Genomic DNA, 20,990 nt, shown 5'->3' with positions numbered 1-20,990 from the left:
AAAGCTTAATAAACTGTAGGCTGCCTGACCATATCTGAATCCTTCTGAATTAGAAGTCCAGGTGCAGGGGAGGAGGTTGAGGAGGAGCTTGTCTTCTCAACAAGACCATGGGTGACTCTGAGGCAGGCCAGGATGCTCTATTTCAATCTTTCCTCACTGGTCTAGTGGCCTATTTTGTGGATGAGAAAACTGAGAACCAGAGAAGGGAAGTAACTCACCCTTGAATTTTTACTTTTTTTATTATGGTAAAATACACATGAAATTTACTATTTTAACCATTTCTAAGGTTGTAGTTCGGTGGCATTAAGTACATTCACGCTGTGCGACCTGCACCACCATCCATCTCCAGAACTTTTTCATCATCCCCAACTGAAACGTCATATCCATTCAACACTAACTCCCCATTCTGCCTCCCCCAGCCCCAGGGAACCATTATTCTACTATCTGTCTCTATGAATTTGACTATTCTGAGTACCTCGTATAAGTGGAATCATACAATATTTATCCTTTTGTGTCTAGCTTCTTTCACTTAGCATGATATCTTCAAGATTCATCCACGTTGTAGATTGTATCCAAATTTCACTCCTTTTTAAAGCTGAATAACATTCCACTGTATGTATATACAACATTTTGTTTATCCAGTCATCCATCGATGGACATTGAATTTTGATTTTTAACAATCTTGGATCAAGTACATGACATTTCACTTAGAAATCTTTATTCTCCCATCCCCATCATAGGGTTGCCAGATTTAACAAATAAAAATATAGAATGCCCCATTGAATTTCAGGTAAAAGTAAAAATACATTTTTAGTATAAGTAGGCCCTGTGCAATATTTGAGACATACTTAAACTAAAAGATTATTCATTTGTTATCTGAAATTCAAATTTAACTGTGTGTCTTGTATTTTATCTGGCAGCCCTATCATCTACATTCTGTAAAACCATAAGTAAAGAGACTCCTGTTTATGTGGAAACTTGAATTGCCAGAATTCTTGTTTTTGAAGCTTATCTTAATCAAGATTAATGTAAACTAACAAAAATCACAGTATAAGCAAGTAACATTAGTACATTCCTTGTCTGGTACAAAAGCTTTGTCTGACACACTGCACCTCCTCCTCGGTCCTGCAACTGCCATCTCCATTTTCTAGATAAGCAAACTGAGGCTTGCACAGGGGGGTTCCTAAATTGATACAGGTGGTAAAAACCAGAGGTTTGACTTAAATCCAAGGCTCCCAGATGTCAAATCCAGTCTTTTTTTTTATTTTTTCACTCCAAGGATGGAAATATGATAGACTGTAGGGGAACTGGTACCCTCATTCAATGATAGAGGGGATGCAGAATGATACATCTTCTAGAGAGGGGAACTTGGTAATATCTGAAAAAACAATCCTAGCATAAAGCATTTATCCATCAACCCAGCAATCCCAAATTTAGGAATTTACTCCAAACATATACTTCCAAGAGTATGAAATACATATGCATGTCATTACTTATTGCTTTATTTATAATTAAAAATATTAGAAACTACTTAAATGTCCAATATAGGATCTTGGTTGAATAAAATATAATATATACATATAATGGAGTACTATGCAGCTGAAAAAAAGAATGAGGAGGAGCTCTAAGAATTGATATGGAGAGAATTCCAGAAAATAGTGTTAAATGATGAAAGCAACACGTAAAAAGCCTGTCTTTTTGTATAAAAAAGAAGAGGAAGTAAGAAACAAACATATATCTGATTATCTTTAAAAAAAGAAATGCAGGAAGGATAAGCAGAAAATACTCAAGTCGGGGGAGGGTGAACAGGGTAGAAGGAATGCAGGAGTGAGAGACATTTCTCCAATGCATAGATTTGACTTTCAGAAGCAAGTTCACATTCTACATATTTTTAAAATAATCTTAAATCAACAATAATGGGTCAGAAAAAAGAAAACCTAAAACAGAAAACAAACTAAAATAAGCAAACCCAAATGTGTTTAAAATGAATACGAAAACCATACTGATGGGGACTGATCCCAATAACCGTGACGCAGTATGTCACTGTGTACCTTTAGTCTTGAGTGGCGTTGAGGACTGGGGACAACTAAATTCCTCATGGCAGGTTTGCTTTTCCCAGTGGTGTGGGTGAAGCAATTTTAAAACTACTTTGGTTATCTAACAGGACTGAGCAAATGAGTAATGTGTCATTGATGTTGTTGGGATCCAGGGTTCAAACTGAGGAAGAAGGGAAATTTAAACATGGAACCGGGGAGGCAAGAACAAGCACCCAGGTTGGAGTCAGAGGTTTCCATCAGTGCACACTCACGATTCCCAAAATGTATGTCCATATGCATCTATATGTGCAAATGTATGCATATATATGTATGTCAGTGGCATGTTAACGACAGCCCACTGGCTCATGAGATCTCATTTTTAAATTCCTGTGAGCCCATTGTTAACACAACCATTATTAAAATTAAATTCTATCAACTTAAAATTAAATTATATTAAAAATAAAGGTAATAAACATGCAAAACTCATTACATCTTCGTCGTTTCGCTGCATTTTACTATTATCTATGCTCTTGGTGTTTAGTTATACTTATTGCACCTGTCCCCAACTCCACACTCCATGTTCGGTGACATCACACTGATAGCTTAGAATTGGCTGCAGGGGGAGTATTTACGCCATGAAAATCAGTAAATGCTACAAAGCAAGGTCTTGTTTGCTTGTTTGTGGATCTGGTTGTAAACATGTACCAGGATACATTGTGTGTACATATATATGTAAGTGTGCTACATTTTTTAGTTCTATTCTTATGATGGCAACTTTAAAAATACACATCTAAGAATTGGTGGAATATGGTCTTTGTTCACTTCCCCTTTAGGATATGCCTCTGACCTTTGGAACATCCATTCTGGGAGAGCAGAACCTTGTTTATTTTGTGCATCCTTGTGTCTAGTGTCTAGGACAGAGACTGCTACCAGGTGGGTAGTTGGTAAGTATTTGCCAAATGAGTAAAGAGACAAATACATGATTAATATTTCTTATTTAAAAGTTCAAAGGGGTCCCTAATTTATCATAGTTATGTCAGGATGAACCTACCAAAGAATCGCAAGTTTCTGGCCAAATTTGAGTTTAATAGACTGCTCTCTGCAATAGTGAAAATAGAATGCCACATGAATTCATGGACTTCCACATACACGCTGGTGTCTCCCAACCTCCCTCTCCGCCACTGCGGAGAAGACTAAGGTACAAGGGCTGTCATGATCACTGCCAAGTCCCCAGCTCCCAGAACAGTACCTGCCATGTAGTTGTCCCTTGATTAATGAAAATGGGATTTCTTCTGGCAGTTCTTTTGAGAAAACGAACTTGAGCTTCTCCCCCTTTCGGATCAGCAGCCCACTCCTCTCATGTTACAGGCACAGCCATCGTCCTTGATCAACATCCACGTGACTTCAGATAAGTGGAGGGAAGTTATTCTTAGGGAAAAAAATTGAGAACACAAGTATTCAAATTTAGTGAATAATACTTTTGAAATCAAAGACATTATTGACTGAAAGCAAATATAGGCCAAAGGGCAAATCACCTTGGAGAGCCAGCCAGGTCAGGCAACACAGGAGGCCCACCCTGTGATGATATGGTCCACGGTCTGCACAGGAATTCAGACTTCAGCCTTCTCTGGACTTGGGCTCCAATGCAAACCTGTACAAATGTGAATAGTTAGCCATTCATGGGGGATCCCTCTCTGCTTGAGGATAGCTCTGACTTCTGGGTTTTTTTCTTGCTGTTTTCTTTACAAAACTTTCAAAATCTCATATCCTCCCCCAAGAGTCTGAGGACCTCGTCCACTGCCTGAACCCTGAACTGCCTCCCATTTGAGAGGCGCCCCGGAGGCCATGCTCCCTAACTCTGCCATCGCACTGGGAGAGGAGTTTAGGGCATAGAAAAGGGAAGAACATGGCGAAGGTCCCATGGTAGGCAGCCTCATGACCCTGTGGCAGGACCACAGGCACAGGAGAAGCAGTGCTAGAATTGCCTTTTTCGCTGTTCCTTAACACAACCAGCCAAGCCCCTGACTCTTCTGTCCCACAGGAGTGTGCTCCGGGAATGAAAAAGCTTATTTAACAAACACCCCTGAGCACTTACCCTGTGTCAGGCACTGTTCTAAGGGTGTTACCGGTATTGACTCATTTTATTCTCCCAACTGCCCTATGAATTAGCCACTAAGTATGCTCACCAATATTCTCAGCTGTCTACCTTCCAGGCATTTCCTGAACCCCTGTGGTCGCACAAGGTCATGGGACAGGTTCTGACTAACGAGTTGTAAGCAAAAGCGATGCATGCACCTTCCAGGCTGAACGCATTTGATGGCCAAACCCCCTCAGAGCCCTCTTTTCCCTCTTTTCACTGCCACGGTGCCAACTGCTCCATCAAGAAGCAGTTTCTCACACATTTTATTGTTGCCTCAACCCTACAATACAGTCTTGATTTCGGTGATAAAGATACTGAGGTTCAGAGAGATCAAGCATGTTTCTCAAGGTCACATAGATAACTAGAGGTCCAGTTTTTTCTTTTCTTAACTTTATAAAAACAAGTTAGGTAATTATAACAATGAGCTTTTCACAAGGCAGAGCAGAGCCCCCAGCCAAGCCACCGTGAAGATGGAGTGTCAGAGAGATATAAATCTCTGCTGTTGTAAACCACTGAGATCTGGGGGTTGTTTGTTACAGCGGCATACCCTGGCCTCTCCTGACCCATTCTATGAGGCAGTCTTCCTATTGTCCTCCTTTTGAGGATGAGGAAACTGAAGCCCAGTGGTATGAAGTGGCTTGCCCAAAGTCACACAGCTAGCAAGCAGTGGAGTTACTATTTGAACACAGACAGTTTGAGAGGGAATTCTTCTCACTGTTCTTTCAGTTGGTTTATCTCTCAGCAGGTGATGCCTCCTACTGCCCAGACATCCAGACAGAGCTCGGGGCTGCTGGCTGTGAGGACCACGAAGGGAGTGTGTTCTTTTTAGGGCTGCCATAACTGGGTGACTTAAAACAACAAACATTTATTCTCTCACAGTTCTGGAGACCAGAAGTCTGAGACCAAGGTGTCAGCAGGACCATGCTCCCTCTTAAGGTTCTAGGGGAGAATCTGTTCCTTGCCTCTTCAAACTTCTGGTGGCTCCAGGTAACCCTTGGCTCATAGCCACATCACTCCAATCTCTGCCTCCATCATCACATGGCCTCCTCTTGTTCTCTATATATCTCTTCTCTGTGTGTCTTTTATAAGAACACTTGTTATTGGAGTTAAGGCCCACGTGGATAATCCAGTTTGATCTCCTTATCTCAAGATCCTTGACTTAAGATCCTTACATTTGCAAAGTGCCTATTTCCAAAAAAAAAGTCACATTCTGAGGTTCTGGCTGGACATGAATTTTGGGGGGATGCTATTCAAGCCAGTACAGAAGGAGAATATCAGACACCTATTCAGGACACTGCCTCTACTACCTTCCCCAGGCCTGAGTGGACACTGACACCAATAAAGGCTTAAATCCAAAAGAGTTTAGAAAATTGTGTCAAAGCTGGAGAAAGTTGGAGATCAGAATCTGGGGCGCTGAATGGAGGGGTAGGAGAAAGAGTCAGGAGTTGAACCCTTGGCCTGGTTAAGCCACTCCACTCTTTGAAACCATAGAGGTAATGAGCTTTCACTGCTTAAGCCTCAGTCCCCTGGGATTCCTTCTCATCTTGGGCAAAATTCTGCAGCAATGGTCATCCACTCAATGTCATAGGTTTGTCTCCTTTTCCCACTTAAAGGAAAGAGCTGGGCTCCAGCTGGCTGTCTTCCAATATCCCCAGGAAGAGCAGACATGAGCTCTTACCTTATGACTGGGGAGCTTGTAACTATTTGGTGCTAGAGATTGGGATAGGAAACTAGTGTCCTCAAAAACTTGGCCTGCATATGTCTTGTTTGGCCAGACTCTCCAGTTCTCCAGAGTAGCCTTGACTCTCCACTGTCCTGTGAACAGCCAGCTCACTTACTTGTCTTCATTTTCCTAGCCCCCAAAAGCATTAGAGTTTGAGTTCTCCAGGTTATGTGAAACTAAATGTACCTCACCACCAAGAGAATTATTTTCTTTCTGAAAATCCTTGCCTGGTCCACATTAAGTATTTGTAATCCTCCTCCTAACATAACTGAACTCATTCTTAAGCACTAATAAACTTAGCTTTGTTATGCATTTTCCAGTTCCCATCCTCCGTTCCAACTCCACCCTCTCCTTCCCGCCCTGAGTCACCTTAAAATGACTCCAACACTGAAGGGCTCCATGCCCCAAGAGTTTCTCTCTAATTGTTATGTTTCTCCACTCACCACAGGAGGAAAGATCTAAGAAGAGTTTCTGTTACCCTAGATCCCAGTGATTTTTGCAACCTGTTGGTACGCACCTATAGCATAGCAAGATGGCTACTGTAGAGGAAAAGGGACTGTTCCTAAGAGCAGACAGATTGGGCTCTGCATTTGGCTTGCTGAGAAAGCTTGCATAGAGAAACAGGAAGTCTTAGCTCCTCCATGCCTTCATATCTAAACGGAGATAACAGTACTCTACTTGTAAAATTTAGATAAGATAATGGAAGTGAAATCACTTGTTACGCTGTAAAAACTAAACAATACACAAGATTACTGCTATTTTTCAATCTGGGCACTTCCGATTTCCTCTTACATGAAGTGATTCTTCTCTCCACATTCAGAAGTGCCAACCAACCCTTGGTTTCCTCAGTCTGCAAAAGCTGTTGATGAGCCCATTGGAAGGCAGATGTGGATAATCTGAGACATAACTTCAAAGGGGAGACACTAGCACCATGGTCATTGTGGTCCTGGTGTGATTCCAGGAGAAGTGCTTCCTTCCTGCCCATCGCCCCCAGCAACTGCTTTCAGGTTCCCTCCACAGAAGGATTATAACTTGATCCCCAATTTGGCTATTTCTGTCAATGATAATCATCTCCATCATCTGTAACTATTGAAACCTGCTGAATCTCCACCACCACCCACCCTTGGAATAGGAAAAAGCATTAGGCACATCACCAATAGATATGACCAAGTAAATAAGAAGGATGAAATATGGGAATCCATATGTATGAATCCTGTCACAAATTTTTTCCCTCTATTTTACAACACTATGGAGAGATACAGATTAAAAATAATAATAAAAATTTATTAATGCCTCCAGTGTGCCAAGATTCCCCTTAACCCCTGTGTATCAGTGTTCTCCAGAGAATCAGAGCCAAAGGAGATACATACATGTGTGTGTATTTATATATATGTAGATATATATGAAAGTATATATTTTTTCTCTATATATTTCTCTATACACATATATATGCATAATTTTTTTTTTAAGGAATTGGCTCACCTGATTAGGGAATGCCAAATCCAACATCTGTAGGGCAGGCTGGCAACATGGAAATTCTGTCGGAATTTCTACGTTACAATCTGGAGCAAAATTTCTTTTTCTCTAGAAAACCTTAGTTTTTCCTCTGAAGGCCTTCAACTGATTGGATGAGGGCCACCTATATTATCAAAGCTAGTCTCCCTTACTTAAAAGTCAACTGAGTAGATGTTAATCTTATCTACAAAATCCCTTTCCAGCAGCATCTAGACTGGTATTTGAACAAACAACTGGCACCATAGCCTCGCCAAGTTGAGACACAAGATTAACCATCATCCCCTGTGAGAAAGGCTGTAGAGGCCCATCAGTATGGGGAAACTGAAGTTCCCGGACATTAGATAATTTATCCATGGCCATACCACTAATGAAGAGGGAGGCAGAAGTTGACCCTACATGAAGGCCGCCCAAAGCCCTTGCTCTCTCCATTTCAGCACATTACACTCTGGAGAGACAACTGAATTTGTAAAATAGGCAAACTACAACAATGATCCTAGGAAAAAGACTGTCAGGAAAAAAAAAAACACATGGCTATCTAAATAGTAAGAATTCATTTATTTCGTAAATGGCATAATGTTGGCAGAAAAAAGATTTTGACCAACTTTACTGTAATGCGTATGTTCTTTAGGGTGTTGCTTCCCAATTTAATCTCCAGACCAGCAGCATTGACACCACCTTCAGAGCTTGCTGGAAATGCAGAATCTCAGGCTCCATGCAAGACTTACTTAATCTGAAGGGTCATTTTATCAAGAGCTTCAGGTATATTTGTTTTCTATTTCTACATAACAAATTACCACAAACTTAGTGACTGAAAACAACACTCATTTATTAGCTCACAGTTCTGTAGCTCAGAAGTCAGGGAGGGGTGAGCTGGAGGCAAATTTCATACTCAGATTCTTATGAGCCCAAAATCAAGGTATTGGCCAGGCCACTCTTATCTGAGGGTCCTGAGGAAGAATTTGCTTCAAGCTCATTCAGATTTCGGCAGAATTCGTTTCCTTGTGGTTGTCTGACTGAGATCCTTGCTTCTTTGCTAGCTGTGAGCTGGGGTCCTCTCTGTCTCTAGAGGCCACCAGCATTCACAGTGCTTCTCACATGGCCTCTTCCAAATTCAGAGCAGCAACAACATGTTGAATCCTTCACTTCCTTGGAACCTAACATTCAGTGTTGCCACCAAACAGCCAGAGGAAGCTCTGCTTTAAAGGGCCCATGTGATCAGACAAGGCCCATCAAGATCATCTCCCTCTCTTAAGGTCAACGGCGCCATACTATGAAACACAATCATCAAAGTGATCTCTCACCACGTTCACAGGTTCCAGGGATTAAGGTGTGTGACATGTTTTTTTCCAACATCACCAAGCTATTCTCCAATTCTCAGCAAACACTGACCAGGTGTCCCACAAATTTAACTCAATTCTGACACTGTCTACCTGGAGATCGCGTCAGATCCCACAGGTTAAAAGCTCAGCCTTACGAAACTGCACCTCCACCCTTTAGATCCCAATCATAAGTCCACTTTGTCACCTGTGCTTCTGACCAACTGGCTATAGATCGGAGATCCCTAAGACCTCCTCCTCCTCGGGTTCAATTAATTTGCTAGAGCAGCTCATAGAACTCAGAGAAATATTTTCTTCACTAGATTACTGGTTTATTAGGAAAGGTTATAACTCAAGAACAGCCAGATGAAAGAGATGCATAGGGTAAGTTATGCAGAACGGGGCACAGAGCTCCCATGCCCTTTCCAGGCATGCTACCCACTGTGTTCATCAACCAGGAAGCTCTCCAAACCTCATTCTTTCGAGTTTTATGGAGGCTTCATTATACAGGAATGATTGATTAAGTCATTGGCCATTGGAGATTGATGCAACCTTCAGTCCCTCTCCTCTCCTGGGAGGTCAGGGGGTGGGACTGAGAGTTCCAACCCTCCAATCACATGATTGGTTCCCCTAACAACCAGGTCCCATCATTAGATGCTTTCCAAAAGTCACCTCATTAACATAAACTCAGATGTATTTGAAAGGGGTTTGTTACGAATATCAAGACACTTTTATCATTCCTGTCACTTAGGAAATTCCAAAGGTTTTAGAAGCTCTGTGCCAGTAACCGGGATGAAGACCAAATATTTATGTCTTATTGTAACTTACAATTATCACAGAGTGGGACATCTTTGGGAGGCTGGGAGGTCATCTTTGAATTCTGCCTACCACACCAGTTATTTCTATGCACAACATTACAGCTTGAGAAGCACTCTTTTAGACTGTTCAAAGTTGTGATTCACACTGTCAGTTCTTAAAATGTATGGCACAAGAGACCGTCACAATTTGGTTAACAAATACAGCTTATTCTAGATTGCACTTGCATTATTTCATTTAATTCTTCAAACAGCTTGTGTCTGGTAACAGATACTTCCCTTCTGAGGATCAAGAAGCTGAGACTCAGAGAGCCTCAGGGTTCTGCCAGGTTATACAACGAGAGCACAGACCCTCTGGTATTTGAACCTCAACTTCTGCTTAAAGGTCAAGCATGCTTCCTCCCTCTCTCCTTCCTCCAAATCATACTCCCATACATTTAGAGAGGCTAGGTTTTTTATTATTAGAAAAGCAACTCTGTTATTAACCTCATTTTTGCTGAAGCACAAACGACTGATAGAAGGACTAATCAGTTCAGTATTTAGTGAGTGACTTGCTAGTGTGTGACAGGCTTGTCCATTGGTGAACAAGACAGACTATAATCCCTGTCTTCACTGGAGTGGGATATTAACAATTAGCAGACAGGGCATTCCAGGAGCTAACAGCTCAGGGTGATAGTGAGGGGTTCTAACCTGGTCTAGGAGGCTCAGAAAATCCTTCCAGAGTGACTTGCAACTTGTGGGAGTCAATTCAAATAGAAAGCACTCAAATAGCATTTTTAAGGAGCTATTTTTGGATCAGGGGCCTTTCCTCTGAAATCATTCAAACCACACCCTGGGGTTATGTAGGCATACTGCTGAATCTGCGTGTAAGGTAAAGAACACTTACCTTGAAAGAAAGTTCAGGATCTAGAGAACACGGGTTCTCAACCTGGCATCAGCAGCTGTCATTGGGAATATCATGTACTAGCTCTGAGCCTCAGTTTTTGAGAAACCTTGGCTGGTAAAATAACTCTATGATCCTTCTGTTTGAGGATCGCTCTAGAGGCAGGAGTGAGGTGTAAAGAGGAGCTTACAAAAGAAGGTGTGAAATACCTGGAAACTAATTCTTGGAAATCATCCCAGCCCTGGTGGCCCCAGGCTCTGTTCTCAGTCCACGGGGCTGGGTGAAGAGCTGGATCTAAGTCAGTGAGCAAAAGCCAGGAAAGCTGGTAGCATCAGAGTGGGCCAAGAACAGGTGGCCTGGAGGAACTCTGTTGTTGACAACTTTCTACGAGGTCCCAACTCAGGCCTGGAGGGCAGCTGAGCTCAGTAATGGTGTGGATCTCTTCCAACTATAGGACTTGAGTCCTGCTGAAAACACTGAACCAGATCCTTCAGCACCCACCATCAGCCACTTTCTCCTTTGACATTTTAATAGCTCAAATGGAAAACTCTTGGGGACACAGTTTCTAAAGCATAGTGAGTCATGTCATCAAGTTAAATGATGCCACCTGCACACTTTGTTTCTTCTGCATGGCTTTTGAGGTCTGTTTTTTTACGAAGAGTCTGAACAGCTGGCCACCAGATGCCAGTCTCCATCTCTTGAGTTGTGTTGGCAGCTTATATTTGGGATAATTTAATGACCAATCCTCACTTAAGTTGGTATATAGTTACTTCCAAGCTGGACTTGTATTATTACATGGCATTTAAATCCAGGACTATGGAAAGCTTAATGAAAAGCAGGTAAAGGTGGGTCAGGAAAATAGTCCCAAGGATAGAGTGGCTGGAGCAGACAAAAGAAATATTACTTTAGAACCTTGTGCCTAGATAAGTAAATATATGAAAATAAATATATAAAAATGAGACCAGCTTATGTGTAACAATTCAAAACAAGTACCAAATCACAGTACAGTTCAAGACTTTCTAACATTTATCAGACATTTATCTATGGTGCAATGAACTGAAGACAACACAAGCCATGTTTGAACATTAATAGTCAAAATTTTTTTGCCTTACTACTGTAGCATTCAGTTTTCTGAAGAGGATACGCAAGCTGAAGGCAAGAGTCAGAATTCTCAAGATAATTTCAGAAATTAACTTCAATATTTTTTTCTTTTTTAAATCAAATTTAGGTAAAATTCACATGCAATAAAATGCAACCATGTTATGTGTATAATTCAATGAGTTGTGACAACAGTCTACCATTGTAACCACCACCACGGTCAAGATATAGAATGTTGCATTACTTCCCCAAATTTCCCTGGATCCCTTACCTGCAGCCCCTTTGCTTTCAGGCCCACTCCCACCCAGGTCCATGCAAACACTGATCTGCTTTGTCACTATAGATTGATTTTCCTGTTCTAGAATTTCTCATAAATGGAATCACTGAGTGTACTCTTTTTCATATCTGGTTTCTTTGGCTCAGCATAGTGTTTTTGCGATTTATCCATGTTGTTTCATACATCAGCCCTTCATTCTTTTTGGACTGTTTCCGGTTCTACTGCTAAATAGTGTTCTATGGTATGGATAGACTTCAAATTGTTTATCCACTCACTTACAGATGGATATTTTGTTTCTAGTTTTTGGCTATCATGAACTAGGGTACTATGAACGTTTTTGTATTAACTTCTTGTAGATATATTCTTTCATTTATCTTGAGTAAATAACCTAGAAATGGAATTGCTTGGTTTCATGCTAAGGGTATAGCTAACTTTATACGAAGATTCCACCCACTTCTCTGAAGTGTCTGTATGTTTTAATCTCCCACCAGCACTGTACAAGAGTTCTAGCTGCTCCACATACTTGTCAACTCCTGACACTGGCAGTCTTTGACATTTTAGCCATAATAGGGATGTGTAGTGTTACCTCATTATGTTTTTAATTTTCATTTCCCTGGTGACATGAGCATTTAAGACACTTTTTAAGGTCACAAAAGAGGAGATCTGGACTCATGTACAGAGAGAGAAGACTAATGGGTAGTTACCATATATTTCAGTGTACCTAGGAGAGTCGTGGTTTACACCTAGTGTCCTAGTATAATTATCAATAGTGTCCCTGTACTAGTCAGTTGAGGCTGCCATAATGAAATACTATGGACTGTCTGTCTTTAACTACAGGAACTTATTTCTAACAGTTCTGGAAACTAAGAAGTCCAAGATCAAGATGATGGCCAACTCAGTTCCCCAAGGAAGCCTCTCTTCCCGGCTGGCACACGGCTGCCTTCTCTCTGTGTTCTCACATGGTGGAAAGAGAGGGAGAAGAAGCAAGCTCTCTGGTGTCTCTTCTTATAAGGGCACTAATCCCACCAACAGGGTCCTACCCTCCTGACCTCATCTAAACCTAATTACATCCTAAAGGCCCCGTCTCCAAATACCATCACAACTGGGTCAGAGTTTCAACACATGAATTCGAGAGAAGCAGATACTCCACAGCAGCCCTGTAATTTGGGTTAAGTTTTGCTGTTGAGCATGTCATGTAGCCTTTTCCACCATTTCCTCACAAAACCTTCAGTAAATCTACAATTCTCACCGATACATTTGAAGTTATACTTGTGATTGTAAGTTAGGTACCAAGAGAAGAAGTTACCCAATCAGACCCCATCACATTCATGCTAAAATTACTTTAAACTTTGATAATGTTAAAAAGTATAAGTACTATATTCTTCATATTATTGAACTATTTATTAGCTTTCTTCCAGTCTGGTATTTTGGTTTGAAAAATGAAGTTTATGCCATAAAGCACACTGCAAAATTTAAAGAACCACTATCATCAATGAAAATATATTTTTTCAAGTTCTAGCCAATTCTAAAATAAATTTGAAGATTTATCCTCTAACATTTTATTTTGACCTTTGGTGAATTTAAAGAATCACCCTCCACAATCAGGTGCAAGTTTACCCACAAAGGCAAACCAAAAGTTGAGCCCAGGATTCTGTCCATCCCGGAAACCAAATCCAAGCAAAAATGTTTTCCTGACTTTCTCGCCATTTTCCTCTTTCATTCTGGCAATAAACTACCATCATGTAATAATGTCAATTTCACATAGTCTATGTCTTTCCTGTTAGAATTCACAATATGACAACATCCTGTCCCAAGGATTATACCTGGTAGCACTTCATGACTGTTTAAAAATGTATGAAAGCATGCACGAATACCTTATATTTCCTTCATAATTCTGAACACATTTTCACAACATAAGCTTTCAAATGGTTTTACCCTTATGTGGTTTCATTTAACAATTTTTTAGTATGTACATAAACACAAGATATTATGTGAGACACCATGGATAATAGAAAGTCACAAAGAAGCTTAGGACATAATCTCAGTCTTTGAGAAACTTAATCTTTAGTATGAAAAAAAGGCACTCACATAAAGAACTATGACATAAAGCAGAAAGTGATAAGTACTCTGTGAGTGAGATAAATGACCACAGCTTGAAAGCATTGAGTGTCTTGTAGGCAGGGCTTTGCTGTGCCAAGAGAACTATGCACATAAGAATAAGAAGCCAAGTGGGGAATAAAGTAATGCTTAATAGCTTTGAAAGTGCCCATTCATACCACGCCCTGGCCAGGGAGAAGAAAAACTGATCTTTTCTGATGTTTAGTGCTGAGGCACAAGGTTTCTAGATTTGAATTCAAAGTGAGCTTTGCTACTCCCCATCTCCCACTCCCAAATCCAAAAGCCACTTACTTAATCAACTCTATGAACCAACAGTCTAAAATAGAGTGAAAGAGTGATGGATCCACCTGCCTCTTGAGGAGATGGCTTCCGTGTTGCTATACAGAAACAGGAAATTGAAAATCACACATCTCACCTGGCACAGGAAGTGAAAAGATAGACAAGAGAATTGTCCTTGCCAAGCCCTGATGAGACAAGTCATTCCATGGTCTACCACAGAATCAGAAAAGAGCTCAGCTGGAAAAGCCCCAGGCTTTCAACGCTATGTCTCCACCCAGTAGTGAACTGTGGCCAGTAAATTTGTCTTGAACCAAGTAAATTATAACTCCTTCTGCATTACAGAGGAACTAGACAAGAAAAGAAAGATTACAGAAAGAAAAAGCAGAAGTATTATCTCTTTCTCTTCAGTGAGCTGAAGATGAGATGTGAGCAGAGGGAAAGAAATGCTCTCCTTCTCCCCACAAGTGTCATTACCTTAGAACAGCCTCTTCCTGAATGTGCTTTGCACAATATTTGTACTATAATGTGTGCCTCAAAATAAGCATTCTTTAAATCAAGCATTTCTTTGGAAAACATTTAATATTTTAACCCCTCGTGGAAGATTGATTGCACCCATGGTACAGATTTTTTGCACCTTCTTGTATCCATGTCTTTTGGTAAACTCTCAACACTGACCCTGGGCTCAAGCATGCAGCTTACTTTAGCCAATGGGTCAATAGCAAATGATGCAAGCAAAAACTTGAAAAGTATTTGCATATTTCCCCTTCTTCTCTTGGACTCTTACAATTGCCTGAGGACGTATCCAGACTATCCTTCTGGAGAATGAGACACATGGAGCAGAGTCAGTTGTCACAGTCAAGGACATCCCAGATCAGTCAACAGCCAGCGGACTACAAGACATATGAGTAAGTATCTGCCAAGACCAGGAGAACTGCCTAGTCAAGTACAACCAAGATCAGTGGAACTGCCCAGTCAATCCACAGATTCATGAGGAATAATAAATGGTTGCTGTTTCAAGCCACTAAGCTTTGTGGGGGTTTTTAACATAGAAATAACCAAATGATATACCTTTCTTGGAGATTGCTATGGACTGAATTGTGTCACCCCAGAATTCATATGTTAAAGCCCTAACCCCTAATGTGATGTTATTTGGAGTTGGGGTCTTTGGGAGATAATTAGGTCATGCGAGTGAGAGCCTCAAGATGGATTAGTGCACTATAAGAAGAGGAAAAGAGACCACAACTTTTTCACTGCTTGCCATGTGAGGACACAGTGAGCAAGCAGCCATCTAAAAGTCAGGAAAAGAGCCCTTACCAGAACTTGATCACACTGGCACCCTGATCTCAGACTTCCAGCCTCCAGAACTGTGAGAAAATAAATGTCTACTGTTTCACCACCTAATGGCATTTTGTTATGGCAGCCCGAGCAGACTAAGACAGAGATTCCAATAAATAATTAGTATCATCCAAACTTACTTTACCATTATATCCTTTCCCACAGAACATTTCAGAATGTGATTCCATAGACAACAGTCCAGGGAGACACTGGGATACATAAATTGTAATAATATAAGTGCCCCAGGATGCTGTATTTTAGAGATATAACAAAGACAGGACAATCAGGATTTGACGATGGAATGTTCGGGGGAAGTAGAAGAGAGAGTAAAAGCAATGACATATGTTTAAAATCCTAAGAACCTGAGACGATTGTGGTATTAATGACAAAATTAGGCAACTTAGGAAGAGTGGATTTGAGAGAAAATAGTTTTTCTTGAGAGATATTTATTCTGAAGGGAATATACTATCTCCAGGAAGTAAGATCCAGCAGGCATTAGAAAAACAAGAATAATGCCATGGGAGACATGGAATTGGTTCTGTAGATTGTAAATGGTGAATGACCAACACACGAAAAAAGATCCTTCAGAAGGAAGGGAGTCAAGGGCTGAGTGACACATCTCTAAATGTTGTGATATAGATGGGCCATAAATACATACAGAGGCCAAGAGTGGGAAAAGGCTTTCTCAAGGCCAATAGCAGAGCTGAGACTGTAACTCAAATCATTGATTTCTTGGTAACCTTACGACAGTGCTCAGGAGTCATTTAGCCACTAACTGGATACAGGTATTGGTTCACTGGAAGGCAACTAACCAAGGTGGTAAACTAATTGAAATCGTGTTGCATGAAGAGCAGTGGAAAGAGCCACAATTGTTGAACTTTGAAAAAAGGAAGATGAAGTTGAGGGGAGGGGGAAGGCTCAGGGTTGTCCTTGGATATTGTAAAGGCTTTTACGTGCGGAAGAGGGAGCAGGAATATTCAGTTACTTAGAGAATTCTTCTCTGCCTTGTGAAGCTGTGGTTCCTATCCCAGGGAGCCATCAAGCAGAAGGGCAGTAGCCTTCCACCAAGACTATGCAGATGGATCATGAATAGAATGAGAGAGTGAATTAGAACTCTCTTAAGGCTCTTTCCAAATCTATGATCCTGCAATCTACAGATAAATTGTTTTCTTTCTGGTTTTGACCATTTACAATAAGTTGATCTGCTACCCCGTATCACCAAGAAAATAAAAAGGGGCCTTCAGATTTGCACACTCTGACTAAAATCCATGGAAGGTGAGCCGGAGACTGCAAACTCAAAGAAATGGCTTCTGCCCCTTCTGTGTCTCTGATATCCAACTGTGATGAGCACACAGTAGGCATCTGTATTCCATCTGACAATTTGGAGGAGTCAGTGCCTTCGGAGCAGCTTCACCTTGAAGCTGGGCTTAAATTCTTTCCTGCCAGTCTCAATAAAGAACATTTACTTTGATTCCAATCTCCAAACCTTAATAATATCTTCCAAAAGGAAGATGAAGTTTCCCATCAGGTTCATTTCCACTTTGGCCTCTTCCTCGATGTCTCCACGTGTTTGATAGAACTCAGCAAAGGCTTCATTATAAAATCCAGATGAAGCCACCTCAGTTTCAGGATATAATTTGAAACTTGGCTGCTTCACGCACACAAAGGAGAAGAAATAAAGTCAACTATACGAACACAAAGCTTAATATGTGAAAAATGTTCAAACTGTATAATTACATTCAGATAAGAAAGTGCTTGTCTTCCAAGAATAACAACCTGCTGCCTCTAAGATTTTAGAGTGTCTTTCAGAAGTAATCTGTACTCTTCTCAAATGCAATGGATGCTAAGGAAAATATATGATGTAAGCATATTCTCTTCAGTTGTCATGGAGATTGAGTTTAACCAGCATTGAAGAGTACAGGTACTGGAACCAGACTAGCTTTGCTGTTTACTGGCTGTGTGATCTTAAGCTAGTCATTTAACCTCTCTGTGCTTTAGGTTCCCCATCTAGAAAATGAGGATAATGTTAGTATCTATTTCACAGGATTGTTGAAAAGACAAAATGAGTTAGTATATTTACAGAGCACATAAAACAGCGTCTCGTACATAGTTAATGCTCAACAAATGTTTGTAAGTTCTGGTGCTATTGCTTTAAAATGGAAGAACAAAAAAGGGTCTGATTCTTTTAAAAGTTTGTGGAATGAAGGAAGCCACAGTTCTAGTGGGAAGTACTCAAAATACCTGAGATAGAAACAAAATATATGAACTGTACCTCTGTTTTGAGCAGTTCAGAGCCAGTAAGAAAAACACATGGCCTGAGTGGAGAGGAACTTTCAGCCCTCGACTAGCATTTATGAGATATTTGCCCCATTTCTACTGAGGAACAGCCCAGAACAGTCAATGTCAGGACCATGGCCTTGTTCTGTACACAAAGTAACACAGATGTTTGGGTAATGGAGTTTATACTAGTTAAATGCTAAGGAGAGTACTTAACTTGCAACTTGGAGTTTATAACTTCTTTTATCCCCCACTTTGAAGATTGCTTGTGAAATCTGACAGTAACCCACTGGACAATTTTCTTAATAAATGCATGTATTTTTCAAGACAGGGAATAAATTTTGTTTTCAACATTTCTTTCTGTAACTAATCTTCCCCTGGTTTCCAATTTACTTAGCCCATTTGCACACAATTTATAAACTTTAAATTTATAGAAGTATTTACAACTGGCATTTAGCTGGCTAAGTTTTGCAAGAGGAAGAAAGTGGGAAATTATGATTAATATAAAAATAACTATCATTTGTCGACCACTTATTTTTCTGTCAGGCTCTGTTCTGTATTTTTTTTACATATATTATCTCATGCAATCTTGCAAGAATCTTTCAAGGTAGTTATCTGTATTAGAGTAATTAACTCTAGCTGACACTGATGAATAAACCCCAAAACTCAGTGGGGGAACACCCTATAGGTTCGTGTATTATTCAGCAATGTCTGATGCAGGTCATATGGCTCTCCTGGGCAGCAGTCCTCTAAGGGGTGCCTCCAGGTTTGGGGTTCCTTCTATTATGGGGCTCCAGCACCTCTGAGTCTTTTGCTTCCTGCTGCATGGATGAGGGAGAGAGAAAGAACATGGAGTAGGTACACCAGTTCCTAACTGCTTCAGACCAAAATTAACCCTATCTTATTCCTGCTCACATCCCCTTGGCCAGAAGTCAGTCACATGGTCAACTGAACTGCAAAAGAGGCTGGGAAATAGTGAGGAATATATAAACATCATATTCAGTACATATTTAGATGTTAGTAAACACAGAAAGTATCTGCCATAGTTTACTCTCCTGATCACCAAATACCTATTTCCTTCCTTCTTTCCAAATGCAGAGCACACTTACCCCTCCCCAAAGGAAACAACCTCCAATTCCATCTGGTCGCTGCAACCAGATCAAAGTCCAGGACTTCTGGGTTATGTGAAGTTCTTGTCTGGATATGCCATCTCTTGATCCAGCGACCTGTGAACTAAAAGGAAAACAATCTGTGAACCAAAAGGACAAGTTCTCTCTCTCTCTTTCTCTCTCTCTCTCTCTATCACACACACAACATAAATAATGTAACAGCAATAGGGTAACTATCATAAAAATTCCTGTCCAGAAAAGGAAAGAACGGGAGACACAGAGCAGCCATGGATACCACGTCTGGGCAGGCATCTGTAGTAAAGGCCCTCTGCCTTGTGGGTGGAGGAGGTCCTGGGAATGGCCCTGGCTCTCTCTCTGGGCAACTCCCTCGTCCATTTTTCTCTATGACCAACAATTCTTCTTTCTGAGAGGCTCCCTTGTGCACTTCTGAGGTGTGTGCTGAAGAGCGAGCCCTCCACGTAGCCAACAGTTCACCTCCTGCTAGAGGAAGAAATTGTTTTCAGTCTTAAAAGACATTTTTAGTACAGACTTACAGTTATTTTAGCAGTCTGAGTCCCTCAAAAAATTGGTAGGCTCCTGCAAGCCATCAATTTTATGTACTGTCTCTCTATTCCCTTTTATTTGGTTGTAATTTAGCCATTTCTTTCCTGGGCTCATCTCATTCTCGAAACACCTTGCCAAACCCAGTCAACAGTGGCCAACACACACAACTAATGTTTTTCCCCATCTTCTTCTTTTAGAGCTAAAAGGTTACTTGGCACATATGACCTTCCAAGTTGTCATAGGTGTCAGTTCCACCTAAGGTTTTGCCACTGCAAAACCAGACTCTTCACCTTTCTAGCCTCTGGTCTCAGTTTCCCTGCCACTCACCTCCTGACTGTGTAGGCCAATGTCACCAAGGTTAGATTTTTGTCAGAGCAGCATCCCCATTACCAATTTTGATATTAGGAGAAGTAACACTAGCTGCCGTGATAAATCGTAGTGACTCATACATGGGTCTTGCTAAGTACCTGATATACAAAGTGACATGCTTAATTAATATTTGGTGAATAAATATAATTTATACATATATGCAAATAGGTTGTTTTAACATATTTGTATTTAATCTTTCATAATTAAGGAAATCAACACTTAAAAAAATTAAGTAACACATCCAAGGCACATGACTGGAATGTGGTGGATCCAGGTGTACGACACTATACGTGTTTGTGCCTCCAGATGTTTCCCCAGTAGAAGCAAGAGCAAAAATAGATTCCAGCTTTTTCTCTGCTTTCATAGCAAAGAAAATCTGAAACCTGACCATTTCCCTGTAGTTTTAGATCTCCTCTCTGTTTACACAATTTCAATCAGAGGTATTATCCTCTATCCATAGCATAACAGTCACTTTAGGTGACTCAAAAAACATAGTGGAAAACCATCTATAGTTTTTGAAATAAGTATGTTACAGTTTTTGAATGAGGTTTTGTCCTGAAACTTGTTTGCAGAAGTTTACACAGTGAGCATACTTAATAGATTGTGCCTGTGTCAACATTTCTGTTCTCCACCAAATGGTTTATTTATTTAACAAATGTTTTCTAGACTCATTTAGGGGATTTTATTATATCATAGCTATTCATTAAATCTGGCAAAGGCACGCGTTATTCTATGTTTGCTCTCTGTACAAGCTTTGACATATTAACCTTCCCTGATGGGAACAATTATGCAAACTAAAATTGTCAAAACTGTGGACGGCTCTGAACCTATGCCATACATTTTTCATTCAGGAAGTATTTCTTAAGCCCTTAGTATCTATCAGGTAGTGAGAAAGACCTGCTTTAAGATATACTACAAATATTGTTTAAATCACCATTTTCAGTTGACCACACTTTAAGTTGATTGTAATTTGAAGTCACAAATGCTTGTGTGCGTGTGTGTGTGTGTGTGTGTGTGTATGAGATTAATGGAAGTTGGGGAAGGGTGGCAAAAATAGTAAAATGGGTATCTTGGACTCCCGACTAAATGTCAGAAGATTTATTCAGCTACATGGACAGACTGCAAAATGAGGATCC

The 20,990-nt window shown here is 40.5% G+C and overlaps 1 long non-coding RNA gene across 1 annotated transcript; it reads right to left on the bottom strand.

Moving 5' to 3' along the window:
- Window positions 1-220: 220 nt before the first annotated feature.
- On the bottom strand, window positions 221-19,058 carry LOC138923516 (uncharacterized). The gene is made up of 3 exons (XR_011437202.1): window positions 18,922-19,058; window positions 3,572-3,687; window positions 221-3,464 (listed from the first exon to the last, which is right to left on the bottom strand). It is a non-coding gene; the product is annotated as an uncharacterized lncRNA (long non-coding RNA).
- Window positions 19,059-20,990: the final 1,932 nt, after the last annotated feature.

Source organism: Equus caballus, chromosome 3, assembly GCF_041296265.1.
Source record: "Equus caballus isolate H_3958 breed thoroughbred chromosome 3, TB-T2T, whole genome shotgun sequence".
In the NCBI taxonomy this organism is placed as follows: domain Eukaryota; kingdom Metazoa; phylum Chordata; class Mammalia; order Perissodactyla; family Equidae; genus Equus; species Equus caballus.
This window is presented reverse-complemented; position numbering and strand designations above follow the sequence as displayed.